The sequence below is a fragment of the Mobula birostris genome, chromosome 31, assembly GCF_030028105.1.
Source record: "Mobula birostris isolate sMobBir1 chromosome 31, sMobBir1.hap1, whole genome shotgun sequence".
Lineage (NCBI taxonomy): Eukaryota > Metazoa > Chordata > Chondrichthyes > Myliobatiformes > Myliobatidae > Mobula > Mobula birostris.
In genome coordinates this window covers 25124288-25143009 of record NC_092400.1, presented here as the reverse complement: position 1 = coordinate 25143009, position 18722 = coordinate 25124288, and positions in this window count along the sequence as shown.

Genomic DNA, 18722 nt, shown 5'->3' with positions numbered 1-18722 from the left:
TGAGAACATGAATTGTAAAGAGTCCATGAAATCATGTCTGTAGGTCGTAGATTCTTTTCAGAATTGTGATGAGTGAAATTATCCATGCTGGCTCAGGAACCTGATGACTGAAGGGTAAGGACTGACTGTTTCTGGATTTTGTCGGGTGGGTCTGAAGGCTTCAGTACCTCTTGCCCAATGGTAGTAGTGAGAGTAGAGCATGGCCTGGATGGTGGAGGTCTTTGATGATGGATACTGCTGTCATGTAGCAGCACTCCAGGTAAATGGAGTCAAGGGTGGGGAGAACTTTGCTTGCGATGGACTGGGCGTTATCCATCACTTTCTGTAGACCTTTCCATTTCTGGGCTTTGGTGTGTCTATACTAGGCCAAGATGCAACCAGTTAGGATACTCTCTACAATGCACCTATAGAAATTTGACAAGTTTTTGATGACATGCTGAATCTACGCAAACTTCCAAGAAAGTAGAGACACTGTTGTGCCTCTTTTGTGATGGCACTTACAGTATGTGCTGGTCCAAGGACCCTCACCACCTCCATTCCCCGAGTGAAGACTGGCTCATGGACCTTTGGCTTCTTCTTCATAAAGTCAATAATCAGCTCATTGGTTTTGTTGATGTTGAGTGAGAGGTTGTTGTTGTGCATCACTCAACCAGATTTCCAATCTCCTTCCCATATGCCAATTTGTCACCACTTTTAAATTGGCCACGAACAGTGGTGTCATTGGAAACTTAAGTATACCATCGGAGCTGTATATAGCCTCACAGTCATAGGTATAAAGCAAGCAGAACAAGGGGCTAAGCACATAGCCTTGTGGTGCTCCTGTGCCGATGGAGATTGTGGAGGAGATGTTGTTGCCAATCCAAATTGACTGGGGTCTACCAGTGAGGAAATTGAGGACACCGTTTCACAGGGAGGTATTGAGGCCCGAGGCCCAGGACTTGGAGCGTAATGTCTAGTTTTGAAGGCATGATAGTGATGAATGCTGAGCTGTGGACAATGAAGAGCATCCTGATTTATGAATTCTTGCTGTCCAGGTGTTCCGGTGCAGAGTGAAGAGCCAATGAAATGACACCTCCTGTTGACCTGTTGTGACAGTAAGCAAATTGGTGGGTCATGCCTCAGGCAGGAATGGATATACTTCATGACCAACCTCTTCAAGCACTTCATCACAGTGGATGTAAATGGGGCTCAAGAACAGTCATTGAGGTAGATTGGCACGTTCTTCTTTGATTGAAACCTCTTTGAACTAGCTGGGTACTTTGGCCTGCTGAAGCTGAGGTTGAAAATATAACTAAACACTCCAGACAGTTGATTAGCAGAGGTCTTCAGTACATGGCCAGGTGTTTTGCATTGATTCACCCTCCTGAAGGATGCTCTCACATCAACCTCAGAGACTGACGACACAGGATCATCAGTGGCTGTGGGACTTCAGAAAGGTATTTCCATGTTCTGTCCATCAAAGTGAGCATAAAAGGCATTGAGTTCATCCTGGAGCAAACCATGTTGTCATTTATGTTGCTTGGTTTAGTCACTGTCAATGTTTAGGCTTCCTCTATTCCCCAGGCAGGAGATGGGGAGGGTGGGTCATCTAGGAGAAGGAAAACTCTAATCTCAAACCTCCTCTACCTTGTGGGCATACCCATTCATGGGGAAGGCTTCGGAAGTAAACCCGGAGGGGAAATTCCAGAGCTGGAGTCCCTAAGGCAGTCCTATGTTGAGTTCAAAATTGACTGGCCACTCCTGTGATGCTGCTGGTGTCAAACAGTATTGGTTTCTGCCATTCCTTTGGGTTCATCAGATGTGTGGAGAGGGGAACTTGTTACATGGGCAACAGCTTGCTCTCCAAATTGTACTGCCCTGGCTTGCGTATCTAGACACCTAGGATGCAACATCCATGGTCGACCCTGACCATCATTCCCCACTCTGACCTTTCACTTCTCACCTGCCTATTACCCTGGGCCCTCTCCTCCTTCCTTTTCTCCTAAGGTCTACTCTTCTCTCCTATCAGATTCCTTCCTCTTCTGCCCTTGACCCTTCCCACCCACCTGGTTTCTCCTATCACCTTCCAGCTACCCTCCTTCTCCTCCCCCCCCCCCATCTTTTTATTTTGGCATCTTCCTCCTTCCTTTCCAGCCCTGAAGAAGTACCTCGACCCAAACTGTCAGCTGTTTATTCATTTCCATAGATGCTGCCTGACCTGCTGTGCTCCTCTAGCATTCAGTGTGTGTAACTGAGTACTTAATCAATAACACATTTTCTGGTAAACCATCACCGCGAACAATGGAGAGGCAGAGTTCAGCTGACTGAAAGTAAGGTCTGTCTCAAGGTAATATGTGTGGATGTGTCACGAGCATAAATATAATCTCATCTGTATAAGTAGTATGCAAGACAAGCTTTTCACTGTATCTTGGTACCTGAGACAATAATAAACCAAGACAATTCCAATTCCAAGTATTTGTTGATGATATGTGCCTCATATATGAGGTGTCCAGGGAGGGGTGGCACCTCTGGTGAAGGGCCTTGTCATGTCCATTCTGAGGGCAGCTCGCCCACCACTGGTTCCCATCAGACGCTCAACCCTCACTTGCGGCTCCAAGTAGCTGCTTGCCTGTGACAGTGGCCACACCCCGGTGCACCGCTTTGACAGGCGGGCTAAACCAGGTGAGGGTAGCCGATGGCGTCATACACCAGTGAGATGGGGACATACCTGTCCTAGCATGCAAATTTGGCTCCGGCAGATTGGGCAGATGAGATTTACAGTGAGATCCAGCAATTTCTGTGGAGAGAAAAAGGGGCATGTCGAGGCACAGAAGACGTCATGGTCATCCACTGCTACCAAGGAAGACCATAGTTTATAATGTTTGACTGGACCTGGATGTCTGACAGAGGACCTGCCCTAGTACAATGGCTTTTTCACTTTTAAAAACTGTTCTGCACAGGTTTCCATAAGAACATAAGACCATAAATTTAAGTGTAAATTAGATAGTTTGGCCCATCAAGTCTGCTTCCCTATTTCATCATAGCGTTCCATTTTCCCTCTCAGTGTGAATCTCCTGCCTTCTCCCCACTTCTCCGGACTAATCAGGACTCAATCAACCTTTGCCTTAACTTGTTCATATTCTATACCTTCACAGTATGGTCCAGGTCAATTTTGACCCAGCCCAAGAATCCCCTCATAACAGGTGTCTATACCAAATTTTGAACCACAGACCTATTTAGAATGTATAAATAGCCTATCTGACATTAATAAATGGGTGATTAATCCTTAATTAATGTTTTAGAGATCTACAATCCATTTCAATAGATACGGGTCAAATTTGACCCACAACAGCCTCAATGTACAAATATTTGTAGCACCTGGACAAAAGTATATAATTTTGAAATATTTTCATTTTTGTGCATTTTGGGTCACTTTAGGAAAAGTCATCAAATTTCGGCTAAAAAAAAATGGCATTTGAGGTGTTTTTACTGATGTCAAATGTCAAAATGGGTCAAATTTGACCTGAACAGTATGTAAGGGTTAAATATACCCAATGACTTGGCCTCCACAGATGCCCGTGGCAACAAACTCCACAGATTCACCACTCTCTGACAATGTTTCCTGTCATCGTCAAACACAACGGACAACCACCACATTATATGTTAGAGACACAAAATTCTGCAGATGCTGGAATCTGGAGTAGCAAAAAAAGTGTCTAGATGAGCCCAGCAGATTGAGCAGCATCCGTGGCTAAAAGGAATTACTGATGGTTCAGGTTGCGATCATGCAACAGCATTGCTTTTAGGTAGATTCCAACAAACATATAGGCTGTGGTTTCTCACCATCTATAACGATCTGTGCAACGTCACCAATTCTCACACTTATCCCTCTCCTTGATCTCCAGTTGTACTTCCCTCCTCTTTACTTCCCTGGTACAGGCATGGCTCTTCTCTCCTTTTTGTTGGAGATGTGGTCATTCCTATTCAAGTGTATAGTTCTTCTGTGGTTCTGTTGACTTAAACTTGTCCCAACTTTCAGACAATCCGAACTAATACGACTGCAGCCTTCAATGCTTTCAATATTCTGTCTGTATGGCAGTTTGCCACACAGAGGAACAGATGGTATTGACCAAACAAAAGAAAGCTCTTTTGGGTTGATTAACCTTGAGCTTCAGACAGGGACAAGAACTCAAACAATGCTTGAAAATATTTTGTACTAAACTTGTCATACAGTATTATTTCTCCAGAATTTCCACTTGGTCAAAGACACTTGATTTAAAATTCTACTTGACAGTTGCACCTTTACATGCATGTTGTTTGTTGAATTTTATTTAAAAGTGTTTATGCAAACAACTTCTAATTGAAAAAAATCTTTGTCTCACGCTGTGACAAAAATGAAACATTTTTGGCTACGGTGAATAATTTGCTGGATCAATTCTTACTGGTCACATCAAATGCAAAATTAAGTTAGTCTTTGCCAACAAGTTCTCTGAAGCGTGGGGAATAGATATTGTGTGGATGGCTTCAAAACAGTACATTGTGTGCAAGAATGAGATAGATCAGTACCATTTCCTTTTATGGAGACTTCACAAACATTTTAATGATTCATGGGGTTCTGTGAATTAAATCATTTCTTTGACCACAAGAGTTCTGTGAAATAAGATATGCGAGATGCTTTCGAGCCGACTCTCCTTAGTTTGAATATTTTGATTTCAATATCTATGTTATGAACTACAGACCAAGTTGTGATAAACAAGATTAGTATAGATGGATCATTGATGATGAGTAAAGATATGATGGGCGGAATGGCCTGTTGCTGTGCTGAATGACTTTATGAGGTTATGACACTATGAGGTTCATGTATATTGGTTCTAGGCCACTTTCACCCACACTGTCAGCTATGCACAGAGTGCAGACCTGAAATAGAGCCTCAAACACCATTTACTTATCTTTTAAGATTTGGAAGCATTTGTTCCAGCGCTAGGTCTGTCCTGCATCTGTTTTCATACCAACCACCTTATTGATAACAACCAGTAGAGCAGTCTGGAGAGCTCATGGTGATGACTGTCGAAGGGAGAGGAGGAGATGGATTGGTCATGGACGGGTATTAGGCTGAGAAGCAGATCAGAGTATTTGGGCCTAAATTCCCCAATGCCTCAGGCGTGTCGGAATCGCCAGCTGTCAATGTTGTAGTGGGCACATTTCTAGCAAAACCTGCTCCCCGGCACAGAAACTGAGCATTGAATAATCAATCCCCATCCACCCCTCTCCAATATCACTGTGATCACAGAACAAAAGGGTGTTGGTAGCATTTTGCATTTTGTGTCCGTTCCTCTGGATTTCCAGCCTGCCTGGCCTGCTTTGTTCCTCCACCATTTTGTACTGGTTACCCGGTGGTGATACTAGACTGTTAGTGTATTTATGCAAGCTGATGCGAGCAGAATCATGGAATTATATGATGATACAGCACTGAATGGATCCATGTGGACGCAAGAAACTGCAGATGCTGAAATCTGGAATATGAAACAACCTGCAGGAGGAACCCATCTGCCGGTGGCGAGGGGTAGGGGGATTGTTACAATTTTGGGTGCTAATGCATCATTTTGACCAAAAACAGTGACATTTTCTATCCCTCCCATACAGATGCTGCTCAACCTGCAGCGTTCCTCCAACAGGTTGTTTGAACTGAAGAAGCCCATGATGCCTGAGCTGCTCCTTTCAATAATCTGCTCTGTTCGATGCTCCTTCTGCACACAACTGGAATATTTTTCGTTTGCTGAATTTATATGCAATTTTCCTTTGAAAATACCCATTGGATCCGTTTCTATCTTTACGCCGAGAATTGCTTTCCAGTTTACCAAGTGCTCAGCCCATGATATATATCTGCTTCTCCGAGTCCTTTGACAGACCTGCTGTTAATTCTGCCCTCTCATCAGTGATACTGTGGATTGTATAATGGAGAGTGTTTTCATTTAGATATGGCATTAATCAAGAGTTCAAAGTGCAATGTCTGACTCCTTTTGACCAGGAAGAGGATATAAAGAGCAAATTTACATACAATAATAATAAAATGTGGGCATTGAGTGAGACTGATGATTCATATCTCCTAATACATGTAAGTTTATATGGTGAATAAAGAGGATCCTTGATTAAATTTTAAAAAAAGTCTAGAGGCTGGTCTGTATGTTATTCTTGGATCAAATCTACTTGCCTGTTGTAAAGATTGCTAAAGGTTTCGAAGGTTTCAAAATTTTCAAAGGTACATTTAATGTCAGAGAAATATATACAATATACCTCCTTAAATGCTTTTTCTTCACAATTATCTATGAAAACAGAGGAGTGCCCCCGAAGAATGAATGACAGTTAAATGTTAGAACCTCAAAGTCCTCCCCCAGCTCCCTTCCCTCCCACGTGTAAGCGGCAACAAGCAATGATCCCCCTCCCCTCACCAGCAAAAAAAAAGCACCGGCACCCACCACCGAACACTCAAGCGTGCAGCAAAGCAACAGAAAAGACGCAGACTTGCAGTACCCCAAAGACTACTCCTTCACCCAGTATTCAACATACCACAGGCTCTCTCTCTCCCTAATAATGGGGAAAGAGGTGTCTCCATTTCACAGCGAGAGGGGAGACATAACAAACAACTTGCTGGTTTTCGATGTTAAAAGTCCATTGCGTTCCTTTTTACGAGCTCTGTGCCCAAGGATCTCAGGTCTCTGGGCACACAGTCTTAGAGCTTCCGACTCCCATGACACACCGATCTCTTGCCAGGACACTGACCTTCAATCCCCCCATCTCCAGAGCCACGAAATCTTGGACCTCCGAAGGCGAGCGAAGTTCTTAGGCCGGGCCCTTGGCCTGTTGAATGACAGCCATTCGTGAAATCCCAAGAGCAGGTCCCATTCCCGCAAAGAATCATAGTCAGCATGTAACTCCAGGTCAGGGTCTTCAAAAGAACCCTGAATGGGAAAAATAGAGATATTAAAGATAGGAATAGAGAAGATGCAAGCAAAGGAGTTGCCGTTATGCACCATTGACTCTCCCAAGCTCCTCCCATATGCCTTTAATATTATGATTTTTAAATATTTAGTTATTGAGACACAACATGGAATAGGGCTTTCTATCTCTTTGAGCTTTGCCACCTAGCAATCCCTGATTTAATCCCAGCCTAATCACGGGACTATTTACAATGATTGATTAACCTACCAACTGGTACATCTTGTCTTTCCTGGACTTATTTCTTGGCATAATTTACATATTACTATTTAACTATTTATGGTTTTATTGCTATTTATTATTTATGGTGCAACTGCAATGAAAACCACTTTCCCCCGGGATCAATAAAGTATGACTATGACTATGACTATGACTTTGGCCTGTAAAGCATTGTACAAACCACTACACTATGGTGCTGCCAAACAATGTGAATCTCACCCCTATATATATAGAAGAATTTCAACCTGGGCAACAGATTTCTAGTGAATGGAGGAACATTTGCTCTGAGTAACTCGTCTCACAGTATGCACTCTTAATATAGGGGAGGAGGCTGATCTTTGCTGGGGTATCAGAAAGATGACTTTACAGGGAATTTAATGTTCTGCTTTAATGCCACTGGTAGATAGATATGGAAAAAAACAAGCCAAGTGCTATAATGGTGACTTGTTCAAGAACTTGTGTGGTATTACCTGGACTCACACATGAAGCCTAACCATCTAACTCTTAGAAAACCATAGTAACACTCACAACACGCTGGAGGAACTCAGCAGGTCGGGCAGCATCCATGGAAATGATCAGTCAACGTTTCGGGCCAGAACCCTTCGTCAGGACTATAAAGGGAAGGGGCAGAGGCCCTATAAAGAAGGTGGGGGGAGGGTGGGAAGGAGAAGGCTGGTAGGTTTCAGGTGAAAAACCAGTAAGGGGAAAGATAAAGGGGTGGAAGAGGGGAAGCAGGAAGGTGATAGGCAGGAAAGGTGAAGAAGGAATAGGGGAAAACACAATGGGTAGTAGAAGGAGGCGGAACCATGAGGGAGGTGATAGGCAGCTGGGGGAGGGGGTAGAGTGAAATAGGGATAAGGGAAGGGAAGGGGAAGGAATTACCAGAAGTTGGAGAATTCTATGTTCATACCAAGGGGCTGGAGACTACCTAGACAGTATATGAGGTGTTGCTCCTCCAACCTGAGTTTAGCCTCATCATGACAGTAGAGGAGGCCATGTATGGACATATCCGAATGGGAATGGGAAGCAGAGTTGAAGTGGGTGGCAACCGGGAGATCCTGTCTGTTGTGGCGGACGGAGCAGAGGTGCTCGATGAAGCGGTCCCCCAATCTGTGTCGGGTTTCACTTCAGGATCTTCCAGTTGCCACCCACTTCAGGATCTCCCGGTTGCCACCCACTTCAACGCTGCTTCCCATTCCCATTTGGATATGTCCATACATGGCCTGCTCTACTGCCATGATGAAGCTGAACTCAGGTTGGAGGAGCAACACCTCATATACCGTCTAGGTAGTCTCCAGCCCCTTGGTATGAACATAGAATTCTCCAACTTCTGGTAGTTCCCTTCCCCTATCCCTATTTGCCTCTGCCCCCTCCCCCAGCTGCCTAACACCTCCCTCATGGTTCTGCCTCCTTCTACTACCCATTGTGTTTTCCCCTATTCTTTCTTCACCTTTCCTGCCCATCCCCTCCCTACCTCTCCTCCCCCCACCCCTTTATCTTTCCCCTTACTGGTTTTTCACCTGGAACCTACCAGCCTTCTCCTTCCCACCCTCCCCCCACCTTCTTTATACGGCCTCTGCCCCTTCCCTCTTCAGTCCTGACGAAGGGCTCCGGCCTGAAACGTTGACTGATTGTTTCCACGGATGCTGCCCAACCTGCTGAGCTCCTCCAGCGTGTTGTGAGTGTTGCTTTGACCCCAGCATCTGTAGAGTATATTGTGTTTAGAAAACCATAGCAATGGATGGAAAAATGCTGAGTGTCTTCCGGCTCTGCCTCCACAGAGAGTCAACACCCTGGAGGCAGCATAAATTTCTTCCGGAGAACTCTGAAGCTGAGGAGGCAGGAAAGCCAGGGAAGGAATAAATCACTTGGTGTTCGATAAACCTTTTTTCTCAGGTGCCCATTGTGAGGGAGGAACAAGGTACTCTGTTGTTATTGCTCAGCTCAAAAAGAGAAGCTGAAGATGAGAAGCTTTTCTTTAAGCTCACCGCCTAAAGTGCCAAACAGTGACTGCCGCCTCCTCTCACTAATTTTTTTGAGATTCGTTAATTCATAGCTTTGCTAATGCTTTGTGAGGAACTGCAATGATCCACGTTCTTGAAAGAGCTTGGATCAAACATTTATTTTTTGTATTCTAATTTCAAGCCTGGCACATGCCCACTACACCTTCAGGGACTGGCAGGAGGTGTCATTTATAAAAGGGAAATTTCACAACGGGAGTGGAGAATTGAAATAAGCTTCTTTTGTACTGCTTCTCCCCCAACAAAAACAGGCTTCTGGATAGATCTCAACACCACAAAAGTCAACCGCACCTGAGGCACTGTTCAGAATGTATTGATGTGAGTTTATTCCCAGAAGGAAATAAAAATGAGAGCTGATTTGTATCAGAATGAAGGTGAATATTTACCCTTTACAGTACTGAGCAAAAGTCCTAGGCACGCACACATACATATGTATATAAACATATACACACACGTTTGTTCATTGTGTGCCGTGTTGTATTACTTGGGCAATCATTATATTTCCATGATCGTGATTGTTCCTGACAAATTTTTTTACAGAAGTGGTTTGCCATTGCCGTCTTCTGGGCAGTGTGTGTACAAGACAGGCAGGAAAAGGGGAATCATGGTTGGGAAAAGGGGAAGGGAGAGGGGAGGGAGTAGGAAGCACCAGAGACATTCTGTAATGATCAATGAACCAATGGTTTGAAATCAAATGACCTTGCTTGGTGTCTCAGGGCCGGGGGTGTCTGCACACAGACCAGAATCCCCCCACCCCTGGCACTCCTTCCCTGCCATCTGTCCTATACCCCTCCCGCGGTGATTCACCCTCGCTATTCCCAACGTCCTTTGCTTCTTCCAGATTTACAAACTCACTCGCCTCTCCATATTAACAAATTCATTACTGTGCAAAAGTCTTCGGCACCCGAGCTATATCCATGTGCCTAAGACTTTTTCAAAGTACTGGATGTCCCAGGCTTGTATCCATGAAATATCTAATGGAAATCAATAGAACTGCAGATGAAAATCTGAAATAAAAGCAGAAATTGCTGGTCAGGCATCATACTAAGGGGCATGAGATGCAATCACCAGGAGGTGGTTGTTTGTGGAGAACCCTCACGGCTACACTCAGACCAAACATGAAGACATTAATCCTATTACATTTTTAAAAATACCACTGCATATTTCAACTAAATTTAACTCTACACTCCTCAGTGGTTATCTTGTCAGTTTTCAGTTGTGTTAAGAGCTCTCAGTTGGTATTGACCAAAATCAGAACCAGGTTTAATGTCACTGGCCTATGTAGTGAAATTTATTGTTTTGCAACAGCTGTATATTGCAGCACATTAAAAATATAAATTACGGTAAGAAATAGATATATTAAAATAATTACATTAGGTAAATAGTGCAAAAAGAGAGCAAAAATAGTGAGGTATTAGTCATTGGTTGTTTAATTGCCCGTTCAGAAATCTGATGGAGAAGGGGAAGAAGGTGCTCCTAAAACATTGGGTACACATCTTCAGGCTCCTTTACCTCCTCCTTGATGGTAGCAATGAGAAGAGGGCATGTCCCTGGTTGATGGATGCTGCTTTATTGAGACAGCACCTTTTGAAGACTAATTACCATTTCATCAGCCCCAAGGGCAATATTTTCATAATAAAATCAGAAAATTATGGAAAGACCTGAAACATTGATGATTTCTCCTTTGACAAATGATGCTTGACCAGCAATTTCTGCTTTATTTCAGATTTTCTTCTGCAGTTCTATTGATTTCCGTTAGATATTTCATGGATACAAACTCATGTTGGATAAGATAATATTATAATATAATATAATAGTATAAACTATTAAGTCAAAAAATTCAACAGCTTGTACCACCCCCAATAGGTATTTAGTTATTGATGTAATATAATATAATACATAAACAGTAGAATATTTATCACTCAAAGAGCTAAGTTTAGCTTTGTGATAGTATTATTAGTTTTAGTTTATTAACTTTTGACATCTCAGATTATGAAATTCTGAATTCAGAAGCATCAGTACATCTGTATTTATACCATAAGACCAAAATTCCACTCAGTTCATTCAAGATTAGGACATTATAATTATCGAATGTCTTTGGTATGTCACCAAAGACACTCGCAAATGTCTACAGATGGAGAGCATTCTAACTGGCTGCATCACTGTTTGGTATGGGGGGGGGGTGGGGGCGTCTACTGCACAGGATAAAAAGAAAGCAGCAGAAAGCTGTGAAATCAGTCAGTACCTCCTCCATGATGGTAGCAATGAGAAGAGGGCAGGTCCTGGGTGATAGGGTCCTAACTGACAGATGCTACCTTCTTGAGGCACCACGCCTTCAAGATGCTCTGGATGCAGGGGTCAGCTCCACGATGGAGCTGACTGAGTTTACAACTCTCTGCAGGTCGCCCTTCTCTTCTTTGGCACTGGCATGATTGCTGCCCTTTTGAAGCAGGTGGAACCTTCCGAATGTAGCAACGAGAGATTGCCTTTGAACATATCTGCCAGTTGGTTGGCTCAGGTTTTCCAAGCACTACCAGGTACACCATCAGGGCCCGTTCCCTTGTGAGCGCTGTATGCGGGCACCATCTTTCCCAGATAAAAATTGTAAATAACAGTAGGAAGTATATATAGAACATCTTCAAGGAGCAATGCCTCAAAAAAACAGCATCCATAATTGAGGACCCTCATCACCAAGGACAGGCCTTCCTTTCATTGCTACCATCAGGGACAGACAACAATTCAGGAACAGCTTCTTCCCCTCTGCCATCAAATTTCGGAATGGACATTGAACCCATGAACACTACCTCACTACTTTTTTTTTCTTTTAGCTCTACTTACTTAATTTAACTATATATATACTTCTTACTGTTATTTACAGTTTTTATCTGGGAAAGATGGCGCCCGCGTACAGTGCTACTTTGGTTGACATCATCTGGATAGATCATGAAATCATGTGTTTCAAATCTTTTATGACTTTTGTGTTTGTTTTTTTTTTGGCTTGGATGTGACTCTGGAACTGTCGGAGCCTGTGATTTTGCAGTTTGGAGATCCTTTGGGTGTTTCCACACTCTGCAGTCTCCGAGGGGATTCCGGGAGGCAGAGGCAGCATGCAGGAACCTCGTGGCGAGAAGGCTGTGAGCCAATGTTTGACTTCATTTTGACAATTAAAGTTTCCATTGTTTGCCAGTTAAAGCGATGAGGGAGGTTGAAACACCACCTGCCTGCCTTTTTATCACTGGGGGATCGCTCTGCTACAGAGGGGGAGACTGCCTTTTTATCGCTGGTGAGATCACTCTGCTATGGAGATGGAGAACATTGCCTAGGTCTTCTTCTGCATTTTGAATGTGGACTTTTTTTCGGCCTTATGCTTTTTTTGTATTTTGTGTTTTTCGCCCAATCTTTCTCATTTTTTCATGTGCGGAAGAGGGGGATTTGGGGGTTGGTGATCGTGCTGCCTTTCTTTTCTTTCTTAGTTTCATGGCTATCTGGAAAAGAAGAATCTCAGAGGTGTATACTTTCATAATAAATGAACCTTTGTAGCTTATGATTTTGTATTGCAATGTACTGCTGCTGCACAACTGCAAATTTCACCATATTTGTCGGTGATATTAAGCCTGATTCTGATCTAAAACAATTTCATTGTCTACACCACATGACCTCATAGGTTCATTGGTGTTTGGTGTTTGACTCTTCCAAAAGTGACATGGCTAGGCTGCTAAAGAACCAGTAAGCCATGTGGAAGTAGGTCCATGTAAAGAAGACAGGATAGAGAAGCTGGCAGGAATGAAACAATGTGGTTTTGAGGCAGAGAGAGGCAACATCTTCATGTTTTTCTTCCTATTTTGGAAGCTCCACAAAGACATAATGCCTTTGGTCATCCTGACCTGGCAGTTCGCCATCATTACTGACTCCTTAAGTCTTTCATACAAGGACAAAAGGAAATATGAAGCCTTAAATAATGCATTTGTACTGAAACACAGTGATCTATGTTCTACAAGTGTGCTTCCTCTAAATAAGATGTGATCAGTCCTGTTCCTTGCCTTAAACTGTACATTTCTAGTAAGAAGAGAGAGTGAAAAGAAAAAAAACAATTAGTATCTGAAAAAAATGGTGCCTGTGACTTTTGCTGAAAGCAGAAAGTCAATTCCATTTCTCACCAATATCACCAATTAAAGAGCCATGGAAGATTGAAATCATTAAGGCATGAGCAGGAGGTGAACAGATGTTCAGTGCTATCTACCAGCATTCTATTCGCTGCTGTCAGAGAAGGGTGTCTGCATGTGACAGTCTCTCCCTTCCTCCCCCTCCTTCCCTCTCCCTCGGGAAGGTAGGTTCCTGCATTTGAATGGTCTCTCTCTCTCCCTCTCCCTCTCAATTTCATTTGAAATGTTCCCACAGCCAATGAATTCACTCTCAAGGGCCCGTCATCTCATCTTCTCATTATTTATAGCAATTCATTTATCTTTGCTTTTGCAGTTTGTTGTATTTTGCACTTTGTTTGATCCTGTTATACTTACCATTCTATAGACTTGTTGAGTATGCTCAGGGTTGAAAATGATTCTCAGGGTTGTATATGGTGACCTATGTGTACTTTAATAATAACATTTACTCTGAACTTTGAACATTCCAACGTATGAGATTTCCTGTTACTCAGCACAAATTCCCCATTCTGGCATCAAACATTATGCCACACTCAAATATAACAAACTGCAGCTTGACCTAGACCCCACTGTAAACGAACCTTCCAATTAAGTATCATGAACACAACAAAGACTGGAGATGCTGGAAATCCAAAGCAACACATACAATGGGGCTGGAGGAACTCAGCAGATCAAGCAGCATCTGTGGAAATGAATAGACAGTCAACGTTTTCGGCCGAGACCCTTCTTCAGGACTGGAAAGGAAGGGGGAAGTTGACAGAATAAAAAGGTGGGAGGGGTGTGGGAAGGAGGATATTTAGAAGGTGATAGGTGAAGCCAGGTGAGTAAGGAAGATAAAGGGCTGGAGAAGAAGGACTGTGATAGGAGAGGAGAGTAGACCGTAAGAGAAAAGGAAGGGGAAGGGGACCCGGGGGAAGTGAGAGGCAGGTGGGAAGAGGTAAGAGGTCAGAGTGGGGAACAGAAGAAGAGGGAAGGGGGAGGGAAAACTGTTTTTTTAACCAGAAGGAGACATCGATGTTCATGCTATCAAGTTAGAGGCTACCCAGACAGAATATTATGAGATGGATTTTCCAGCATGAAGTTCTTCAGATCATTCTACTGTAATAGGAGCAGCCAACAGTAAGCTCTGTGGCAATTAACCTAGAAAACTGAGTGAGCAATAAATCAAAGCACTAATCTCAGTGTCTGGTATTCCGATTAACACTTGTACCATGTAAGGCCATGCCAGACATTCTGTTCCATTCCCCAATTCATGTCTCATTACATACCCACTGTTAGAGAACCACAAGCATTAATGTAATTTTCTTTCAGCAGAGAAATTGACGATAATATAAGCATAACGTTTCATAAATATTTAATTTAATCTTGATACAAAATAATCCATGCAAATTATATTAGATATACCCATCACATAAAAATATTTACACAAATTAAATTGTATATGCATGCATTAAGAACATAAATGCATCTTAATATATTTCATTCACATATTTAAATCCTTATTCCTTTAATTCATGTCTTAGCAATTATGCAAAATCCTTTCAATAATAATCCCATTTTATTTTTCAATGCAGTGAATTAATTTAGATGAACTGTATAATTTGTCTTTGTCATATTTCCTATGTATGTATATGCTCCTTTGTTTTAATACTGCATTGCTGTTCTTCTCAAAAACAAATACAGCAGGGCAATAATGCACACTATAATGATTTTTCTTGCCAGCTAATTTCAGCTCACCTTTCATCTGAAGGTACAACAACATTTTTTTTTCTTGGAATCTGCTGCTTTCCCCATTACATTGTCCATGTCATTAATGGAATAGTCATCTCTGTAAAGAATGCCTGCTTTTTCTTATCTGAACAGTCTCCTCAGCATAGACTCACAGCTTAATAGAACACAACAGGACCGAAATAGACCCCTTGACCCATTTAGTCCATGCCAAACTATTCTTCTGTTTTGTCCCAGTGATCTACATCTGGACCGTAGCCCTCCATACTCCTTGCATTCATCTATTTATCCAAATTTCTCTTAAGTATTGAAATTTACCATTTCATCTGGCAGCTTGTTTCACGCTCTCATCACCTACTGGGTGAAAAAGTTCCCCTTCAGTTTCCCCGTCAACATTTCACCTTTCAACCTCAAGCCGTGACTCCTAATTCTGGTCTCACCCAACCTTAGTGGAAAAAAAAGCTTGCCCTATGTCAGGCTGCACAGGCAGGCACCTCCTAGCCTCCACCCAGGTAACAGGAGTCACCTGCCACGCACTTCCAAATCATTACCTGCAGCCTATTTAGACCCGTCTCTCATCTACAGTCCTGGTTCACTCATCGAACCAGCTAGTTTCAACCGGTTGTACCTACCCTTCAGTGACTTTGTTGCTTTGTCATCTCAGTATTCCCAAATCCCTCTGTTCTAACACAGTCCTCATTGTCCTACCAGTCACCATGTAAGTTCTACCCTGGCTCATCCTCCCACAGTGCAAAGGCTCACACTTGACTGCATTAAATTCCACCTGCAATATTTCAGTACGTTTTTCGAGCTGGTCCAGATTCCACTGCAAGCTTTGATAGCCTTCCTTTCTGCCCAGTGTACCTCCAAATTTTAAAGTGAATTCTACACAATTTCAGCAATTCGAACATTTAACTCAAAGCTGTTGGCATATTGGCAGAGTTTATTCACAAGACAATGCAGCACAGGCACAATGGAAAACGTCCTTGCAGCAGCATCGCAGGCGCATGGCATTGGAGACAAAACAGTTATGAGAAAAACATAAATAAAGAATCCAATGAGAACAAAATCAAAGTCTGTTGTAGCACAAGCTGCTCAACATGGTAATGGAGTTATTATAGTGAGGTTGCGATAAGAGTTGTGCAGGTTGTTTCAAGAACCGAATGGTTGAAGGAAGTGGCTATTCTGCAAACTTGTGGTAAGGGACTTCAGGCTTCTGTAACACCTGTATGACGATAGCTGCATGAAGATGGCATGGCCCAGAATGTGAGGATCATTGAAGATAGATGTTGCCTTCTTAAGGCAGGTACTTCATGTAGCTACTTTCAATAGTGGTGAGGGATATACTGGTGATGCACTTGTGCATTCAAAAACATTTAGACTCTAGTCTTAAATGCAGAAGGTTTTCTTAAAATCTACGAATGTGAAGTCACAGTATAGTCCATTTTTTTTCAATTTCTCCAGTGCCACCATTATGCTCATTTGTTATAATTTGCTATTCATCTCCAACAGAATTCTGTTTGGTTTCATTGCTAGTACTGGGAGGACAATTAATTCACCAATCGCCCATTGTATTTTGCAGCTTTTATTATTTAATACTTGAAGAATTCAAAATTCTTGTGAATTGATTAAATTAATGAATCAATTCAATATCATTTTTTGTGATGTTGTACTGTTATCATGTCCAGTATTTAGTTGGGAAAAATTCCGAGTTCATCAGTACTTTGAAGTGTTCACTCCAACAGCATTCAGATCATTAAAGTTTTCACTCGCTTTTGGTGATGATTCCAGGTTTGTTGGAGCAGTTATAGAGTTTCAGAGAAGGAAACAAAAATTAAGCCTCAAGAAACCTTTTCTCTCCTGTTTGCTTCTGTGCATTACTTCTTCAGTAACACAAAGTCTGCTTTAAAACTTTAATAAAATGCACTTGGCTCATCATAACCTGCTGGGAAATAATGCTTGTCTTTTTTTTTAAATCTGTGAAGGTGGTTAACTGTCTTCACAGTGTACTCACTGGACCTCTTTACTGTCGAGTTGCTTTGAGATTAGCGCACTTTTACAGCAGATTTCGCTATGAGGGGAATAAAAATATGGTGGGAAGGTGATACTGAGATATAGTTTTCAGAGTTTTACCTGTGTTCAGGGCACTGGGCCCCTGCCATTGATCTTCTTATGAAAAACAAAAGAATTTTATTATGGGAGCAGCAGGATTTCCTTCCTTCTTCTAACTGCTTGGAGCAGACGTACAGGTCCAGTTCATAATTTATAGTCCTTTCGTTTTTCACAAGCTTCTTACATTGACAGTACCTTATTCCTTTAAGCGGTGATTCAAACATAGGGCTACTCCAGCATTTTACATGTCTCTTCTCCTCACAGATTCCTTCTTCTCCAGCTCTTTACCTTTCTCACCCACTTGGCTTCAACAACCAGCTTCCAACTAGCCTCCTTCCCCTCCCCCTACCCTTTTATTCTGTCATCGTCCCCCTTCCTTCTCAGTCCTGAAGGAGGGTCTCAGCCCGAAACCCTGACTGTTTATTCATTTCCATTGATGCTGCCTGACCTGCTGAGTTCCTCCAGCATTTTGTGGGTGTTGTATCAGAGTACTCATGGCCCAATATTTGGTTGTTTCTTCTTCTTCTTCTTCTTCTTCTTCTTCTTCTTCTTCTTCTTCTTCTTCTTCTCCTCCTCCTCCTCCTCCTCCTCCTCCTCCTCCTCTTTTGTCCCTTTAATGGCAGTTGGCAATCCAATTTAAATGTGCATTACCACACCAACTGAACTGGAGTGTGGTTTAGAGAATTGGGAAGTAAAACTCTTAATAGCACTTTTTCAAATGAAAACTAACTTACCCCCAAAAAACCCTATAGATTGTAAATAATGAAAGACAATTTTGTGAATTAAATTAAGGACACTTCCATAACTTAGTAAAGATTTTAAATGAGAACTTCAGCACCCAAAGATAGAAGTGTAGTCTGCATTTGCTTTCTTTCAACCTTTTATGTTTCACATTGTAATAGACTGTGTTCAACTGTTTCATAATGATGACAAAACCTACACACCCAGAGTGATGTTCTCCAACAACATATAAGGAATAATTAAACATAGTATGCCCAATTCTAAGTCAAGTCAATACAATTCCTTCTTTTCTTGCTTTACCCCTTCTCCCATCAATCCAACAGTTTTATATATTCTGTAAAGGTGTCTCTCTTTATGTCCATTATCCCATAAGTCTTGCAATAATCCCTAATTCTTAGCCCCAGCATCCCCTTAGCTTCTGATTTGCTAAGTGAAATGTTTATATCCACAGGTTAAATTTTAACAGCTTGTTTGGCCAATTAACCCATTTTTGGCCAATCAACCCACTCATTCCCCTCAACACTTCTGTGCGTGGGACCCATAAGAAGAAGCATGTAGACCAATATGCGAATATGAAATAATATTTGAAGAACTTTCAGCAGTGAATCTGACCTACTGCTAGAATGGCCTGCTTTAAGACTAGTCAAAACCAAAAAAAAATCTGAACAAATTATAACTTTGCAGGATAAATTTCCTCCACCCACTCTTAGCCGAAAATGATGGCAACCAGTTCTGCTGTATATACTGATAGATGGTCAGTAAGATG